This window comes from Stenella coeruleoalba (genome assembly GCF_951394435.1).
Source record: "Stenella coeruleoalba genome assembly, chromosome: 6".
Classification (NCBI taxonomy): Eukaryota; Metazoa; Chordata; class Mammalia; order Artiodactyla; family Delphinidae; genus Stenella; species Stenella coeruleoalba.
The window spans coordinates 19,002,660-19,009,923 of NC_137151.1; the positions used below are offsets into that span (position 1 = coordinate 19,002,660).

The following is a 7,264-nucleotide window of genomic DNA, read 5'->3' on the forward strand; positions in this document are numbered from 1 at the left end:
TGTTCATTGCTGTGCACAGTCTTTCTCTAGTTGCGGCGAGCGAGGGCTACTCTTCGTTGTGCATGGGCTTCTCATTTTGGTGGCTTCTCTTGTTGAAGAGCATGGGCTCTAGGCACATGGGCTTCAGAAGTTGTGGCTCTCAGGCTCAGTATTTGTGGCTCCTGACCTCAAGAGCATGGGCTCAGTAGTTGTGGTGCACAGGCTTCGTTGCTAACCAGCATATGGGATCTTCACAGACCAGGGCTCGAACACGTGTATTCTGCATTGGCAGGCAGATTCTTAACCACTGTGCCATCAGGGAAGTCCCCCCCCCCCAATATGGTTTTGATAGCAGGGTAATGGTGACTTCATAGAATGTCTTTGGAAGTATTCCTTACTCTTCAATCTTTTGGAAGAGTTTGAGAAGAATCAGTGTAAGTTCTCCTTTGTATATTTGGTAGAATTTGCCTGTGAAACCATCTGATCCCGGACTTTTGTTGGTAGGGAGTTTTTTAAAATTACAGATTCTGTTTCACTTTTAGTGATCAGTCTGTTCAAGTTATCTATTTCTTCTTGATTCAGTTTTTGTCGGCTGTAAAAAAAACAACATACATTTTGAGATTATGTTAGCACCTAAATATTTGCCATGTATTATACCACAAGAAAGCAAAGAAAAAAGTATTAAAATATTTTTTATCTAGAAAAAGTATTGAAATATTATTTAAGAAATTGGGATAATAATAATAATTATAATAATGACAAACTGTTCTGAACTTAAAGACTACTTTATCTAAGATGCATACTATATACTAATTGTTTTATTGTTTTTAAATCCATTGAATGTATTCTCCTTTTCAATTTAATTCTTTTATTTTACCTGTATATTGTTAAAAACAATTTAGTTGCACATAATATAAAAAATTACACTTTAACAGGAGATATTAATCCATTTACATTTAGTATAGTACTAAAATACTTAGGTTTAGAGTTACCATGTTATTGTGTGCTCTCTTTTATTTATTTATTTTTTAAAATGATTTAATTTTGGTTTTTTGAATAAATTATTTATTTATCTACTTTTAATGTCTTTATTGGAGTATAATTGCTTTACAACGGTGTGTTAGTTTCTGTTTTATAATAAAGTGAATCAGCTATACATATACAAATATCCTCATATCTCCTCCCTCTTGTGTCTCCCTCCCACCCTCCCTGGCCCATATCTGTAGGTGGTGACAAAGCACCAAGCTGATCTCCCTGTGCTATGCGGCTGTTTCCCACTAGCTATCTATTTTACATTTGGTAGTGTATATAAGTCCATGCCACTCTCTCACTTCATCGCAGCTTACCCTTCCCCCTCCCCGTGTCCTCAAGTCCATTCTCTACATCTGCGTCTTTATTCCTGTCCTGCCCCTAGGTTCTTCACAACCATTTTCTTTTCATTTTTTTTAGATTCTATAGATATGTGTTAGCATACAGTATTTGTTTTTCTCTTTCTGACTTAATTCACTCTGTATGACAGACTCTGGGTCCATCCACCTCACTACAAATAACTCAATTTAATTTCTTTTTATGGCTAAGTAATGTTCCATTGTATATTGAAGATGTGCAAGATCTTCTTTATCCATTCATCAGTTGATGGACACTTAGGTGGCTTCCATGTCTGGGCTATCGTAAATAGAGCTGCAATGAACATTGTGGAACATGACTCTTTTTGAATTATGGTTTCTCAACATATATGCCCAGTAGCGGGATTGCTGGGTCATATGGTAGTTCTATTTTTAGATTTCAGGGAACCTCCATACTGTTCTCCATAGTGGCTGTATCAATATACATTCCCACCAACAGTGCAAGAGGGTTCCCTTTTCTCCACACCTCTGCAGCATTTAGAGTTTGTAGATTTTTTTTGATGATAGCAATTCTTATCTGTGTAAGTTGATACCTCATTGTAGTTTTGATTTGCATTTCTCTAATGATTTGTGATGTTGAGCATTCTTTCATGCGTTTGTTGGCAATCTGTATATCTTCTTTGGAGAAACGTCTATTTAGTTCTTCTGCCCATTTATGGATTGAGTTGTTTTTTTTTTTTGATATTGAGCTGCATAAGCTGCTTGTAAAGTTTGGGGATTAATCCTTTGTCAGTTGCTTCATTGGCAAATACTTTCTCCTATTCTGAGTGTTGTCTTTCTGTCTTGTTTATGTTTTCCTTTTGCTGTGCAAAAGCTTTTAAGTTTCATTAGGTCCCATGTTTTTATTTTTGTTTTTCTTTCCATTTCTCTAGGAGGTGAGTCAAAAAGGATCTTGCTGTGATTGATGTCATAGAGTTTTCTGCTTATGTTTTCCTCTAAGACTTTTATAGTGTCTGGCCTTACATTTAGGTTTTAGTCTATTCTGTGTTTATATTTGTGTATGGTGTTACGGCACCTTCTAATTTCATTCTTTTTGTAGCTGCCCAGTTTTCCCAGTACCACTTATTGAAGAGGCTGTCTTTTCTCCATTGTATATTCTTGCCTCCTTTATCAAAAATAAGGTGACCATGTGTGCGTGGGTTTATCTCTGGGCTTTCTCTTCTGTTCCATTGATCTATATTTCTGTTTTTGTGCCAGTACCATACTGTCTTGATTACTACAGCTTTGTAGTATAGTCTGAAGTCGGGGAGCCTGATTCCTCCAGCTCTGTTTTTCTTCTCAAGATTGCTCTGTCTATTCGAGGTCTTCTGTGTTTCCATACAAATTGTGAAATTTTTTGTTCTATTTCTCTGAAAAATGCCATTGATTGTTTGATAGGGATTGCATTGAATCTGTAGATTGCTTTGTGTAGTATAGTCATTTTCACAATGTTGATTCTTCCAATCCAAGAACATGGTATATCTCTCCAGCTTTTTGTGTCATCTTTGATTTCTTCCATCAGTGTCTTATAGTTTTCTGAGTACAGGTCTTTTGTCTCCTTAGGTACGTTTATTCCTAGGTGTTTTATTCTTTTTGTTGCAGTGGTAAGTGGGAGTGTTTCTGTAATTTCTGTTTCAAAATTTTCTTCTTTAGTGTATAGGAATGAAAGAGATATGTGTGCATCAATGTTGTATCCTGCTACTTTACCAAATTCATTGATTAGCTCTAGTAGTTTTCTGGTAGCCTCTTCAGGATTCTATATATCTAGTATCATGTCATCTGCAAACAGTGAGAGCTTAACTTCTTCTTTTCCGATTTGGATTCCTTTTATTTCTTTTTCTTCTCTGATTCCTGTGGCTAAAACTTCCAAAACTGTGTTGAATAATAGTGGTGAGAGTGGGCAACCTTGTCTTCTTTCTGATCTTGGTGGAAATGGTTTCAGATTTTCACCATTGAGAATGATGTTGGCTGTGCATTTGTCATATATGGCCTGTATTGTATTGAGGAAAGTTCCCTCTATGCCTACTTTCTGGAGGGTTCTTATCATAAATGGGTGTTTAATTTTGTCAAAAGCTTTTTGTCAAGAACATTTAATCCAGTTACATTTAAGGTAATTATCGATATGTATATTCCTATTATCATTTTCTTAATTGTTTTGGGTTTGTTATTGTAGGTATTCTCCTTCTCTTGTGTTTTCTGCCTAGAGAAGCTCCTTTAGTATTTGTTGTATAACTGGTTTGTTGGTGCTGAATTCTCTTAGCTTTTGCTTGTCTGTAAAGTTTTTAATTTCTCCTTCAAATCTGAATGAGATCCTTGCTTGGTAGAGTAATCCTGATTGTAGCTTTTTCCCTTTCATCACTTTAAATATGTCCCGCCAGTCCCTTCTGGCTTGCAGAGTTTCTGCTGAAAGATCAACTGTTAGCCTTATGGGGATTCCCTTGTATGTTATTTGTTGTTTTTCCCTTGCTGCTTTTAATATTTTTTCTTTGTATGTAATTTTTGATAGTTTGATTAATATGTGTCTTGGCATGTTTCTCCTTGGATTTATCCTCTATGCGACTCCCTGAGTTTCCTGGACTTGATTAACTCTTTCCTTTCCCATATTAGGGAAGTTTTGAACTATAATCTCTTCAAATACTTTCTCAGTCCCTTTCTTATTCTTTTCTTCTTCTGGGACCCTATAATTCGAATGTTGTTGCATTTAATATTGTCCCAGAGGTGTCTCAGATTGTCCTCAATTCTCTTCATTCTTTTTTCTTCATTCTGCTCTGTGATAGTTATTTCCACTATTTTATCTTCTGGGTCATTTATCCATTCTTCTGCCTCAGTTATTCTGGTATTATTTCCTTCTGGAAAATTTTTAGTTCCACTTATTGTGTTGTTCATCATTGTTTGCTCTTTCGTTCTTCTAGGTCCTTGTTAAACGTTTCTTGTATCTTCTCCATTCTAGTTCCAAGATTTGGGATCATCTTTACTATCATTACTCCAAATTCTTTTTCAGGTAGACTGCCTATTTCCTCTTCATTTGTTTGCTATGGTGGGTTTTTACCGTGCTTCTTCATCTGCTGTGTGTTTCTCTGTCTTCCCATTTTGCTTAACTTACTGTGTTTGGGGCCTCCTTTTTGCAGGCTGCTGGTTCGTAGTGTCCCGTTGTTTTTGGTGTCTGCCCCCAGTGGCAAAGTTCAGTTCAGTGGGTTGCATAAGCTTCCTGGTGGAGGGTACTAGTGCCTGTGTTCTGGTGGGTTGGGCTGGATCTTGTCTTTCTGGTGGGCAGGTCCGCATCTGGTTGTGTGTTTTGGTGTGTCTGTGACCTTATTATGATTTTAGGCAGCCTCTCTGAGAATGAGTGGGGCTGTGTTCCTGTCTTGCTAGTTATTTGCTGTAGGGTGTCCACCACAGGAGCTTGCTGGTCTTTGAGGGGAGCTGGGTTTTAGCATTGAGATGGAGATCTCTGGGAGAACTTTTGGCTTTTGATATTTCATGGCACCGGAGGTCTCTAGTACACCAATGTCCTGAACTTGGTTCTCCCACCTCAGAGAAACAGGCCTGACCCCTGCCTGGAGCACCAAGACCCTTCAGCCACACAGCTGGAGGTGAGAGCAAGACGTAATTTTCTCACATCTCAAAGACCACCAATGGGATTCACTGACCATTTTCTCTCCAGATGTGAAGAAAACAAAATTCAGTCTTCGGCTAGTCAGCCACTTTGGTAGCCAGCCTCCAAGATGGCCCTAATCATCCCCTTATTATCTCCCAATCTTCATGCACTAGTGTGGCCCCTCGAACTTGAAAAGGGTTGAGTGTTTAACTATTAAGACATTGCAGAAATGACAAAGTGCAGCTTCCAAAGGTGGGTCATAAAAGACATTGCAGCTTCTGATTTGTTTTCTGCTAGATCACTGATCCTGGTGTAAGCCAGCTGCCATGTCATGAGGACACTCAAGCAGCCCTAAGGAGAGATCCATGTGGCAAGAAACTGAGGCCTCCAACTGCAGCCACGTTAGTAAGTCATCTCATAAGTCAAAGTATTTAATTTCATTTATTTTTGATTGTGTTGGGTCTTCGTTGCTGCACAATGTTTCCTCTAGTTGTGACAAATGGGGTCTATGCATCATTGTGGTACACGGGCTTCTCCTTGCGGTGGTTTCTCTTCTTGTGGAGTATGGGCTCTAGGTGCATGGGCTAGAGCTAGAGTATGGGCTCTAGGTGCATGGGCTAGAGCTAGAGCTCTAGTTGTGTCATACAGGCTCAGTAGTTGGGGCTCGCGGGCTCTAGAGCACAGGGTTAGTAGTTGTGGCACACAGGCTTAGTTGCTCCGCGGCATGTGGGATCTTCCCAGACCAGGGTTTGAACCCCTGTCCCCTGCATTGGCAGGCAAACTCTTATCCGCTGTGCCACCAGGGAAGTCCAGTGTGCTCCTTTTTAAACCTAGTCTGTTTTCTTTATTTTCTATCTTAACTATTCTGTATTAAATTTAAAAAAATACTCCTTTCTACCCCTCCTCTTTGAGTATTATATATGAAGTATGTCTTATTTATTAATCTCAAATTTTCAGCATACTTTTAAGAAGTAATCACAATGTCAAATGTTTAATATCTTTCACTTCCACCTTGAAAAGCATGGATATTAAAGCATGGATATTCCCTAGTCTATATTTTTTATTTTTTGTTATGTATAAAAAACAACTAAAAACATGCACAGTTTGTATGAAAATGACAAATTTCAGAAAATTCAGAATCTGAGTACACTCTATGCCTAGTTTCTAGATAAAGACACAGAAAATTTCCAGACACTCAGAGGCCCCCTGGTCCCATTCTAGTGGCTCCCCTTAAGGTTTACAATTGTTCTGGCATGTAACAAAAAGATCACTTTACCTGTATTTTGTATTTTATATAAATGTTATGACACAGTATAACCACTTTTGGACAGGGGTTTTTTATTCCTTATGTTGTTTGTGAATATACCTATATGGTTGCCTGTTGTGATCATGTATTGACACTGTTGCATAGGATTCCATAGTGTAAACATTTAACTACTAAGTAATTTTTTCCAATGTGTATTAAAATATGAGTGATTTTTAGTTTGTGTCTGTTGAGAATAGTACTGGCATATAAATTCTAGAACTTGAGCTTTGGTGGTGTGTGTATAAATTATTGTTCAGTATACATGTAGTAGTAAAATTTTTGAGTCATAGCTTTCATGTCTTTATCTGTTTAGATACTTCTAAATATTTTCAAAACATTTGTATGAATTTTCATGCTCAGCAGCAGTGAATGAGATTCAAGGATTACACACATTCTTATCAAACTTGATAATACCTGTCGTTTTCATTTGAACTTTGTGGTTCGTGAGTGATAATTCCAAGGATTGCTTTTGTTTCATTTAATTGACTACTGAGAAGCCAAGCATCTTTTGATATGTTTACTTAACATTCTGTACTCTCTTTTTTGAAATATCTTTTGGTATATTTTCCCCATTTTTGCTATTACATTATCTTCTTATTGAAGACTTTGTTTTTTTTAAACATCTGAAGACTTCTTATTTAGGAGTTTTTTATATATGCTTGATATGAGTTCTTCTCTCTTTCTGTCACTCCTTCTCTTTCTTTAGACGATTGTCAGTTTTTAATGTTAATAACATCTAATTTGTTATTTTCCTCTTTATTTACTTATTTAGTCATATTTCTTTTTTTTTTTTTTTTTTGCGGTACGCGGGCCTCTCATTGTTGTGGCCTCTCCCGCTGTGGAGCACAGGCTCCGGACACGCAGGCTCAATGGCCATGGCTCACGGGCCCAGCCGCTCTGCGGCATGTGGGATCCTCCCGGACCGGGGCACGAACCCGTGTCCCCTGCATCAGCAGGTGGACTCTCAACCACTGCGCCACCAGGGAAGCCCCTATT

General features: G+C 38.0%; 1 long non-coding RNA gene across 1 annotated transcript in view; it reads left to right on the forward strand.

Moving 5' to 3' along the window:
- Positions 1-5,642, forward strand: part of LOC307188042 — a 29,564-nt gene extending 23,922 nt beyond the window's left edge. The window contains exon 3 of the long non-coding RNA XR_013828793.1: positions 5,260-5,642. This is a non-coding gene — a long non-coding RNA (uncharacterized lncRNA). The remainder of the gene's footprint in view (positions 1-5,259) is intronic.
- Positions 5,643-7,264: the final 1,622 nt, after the last annotated feature.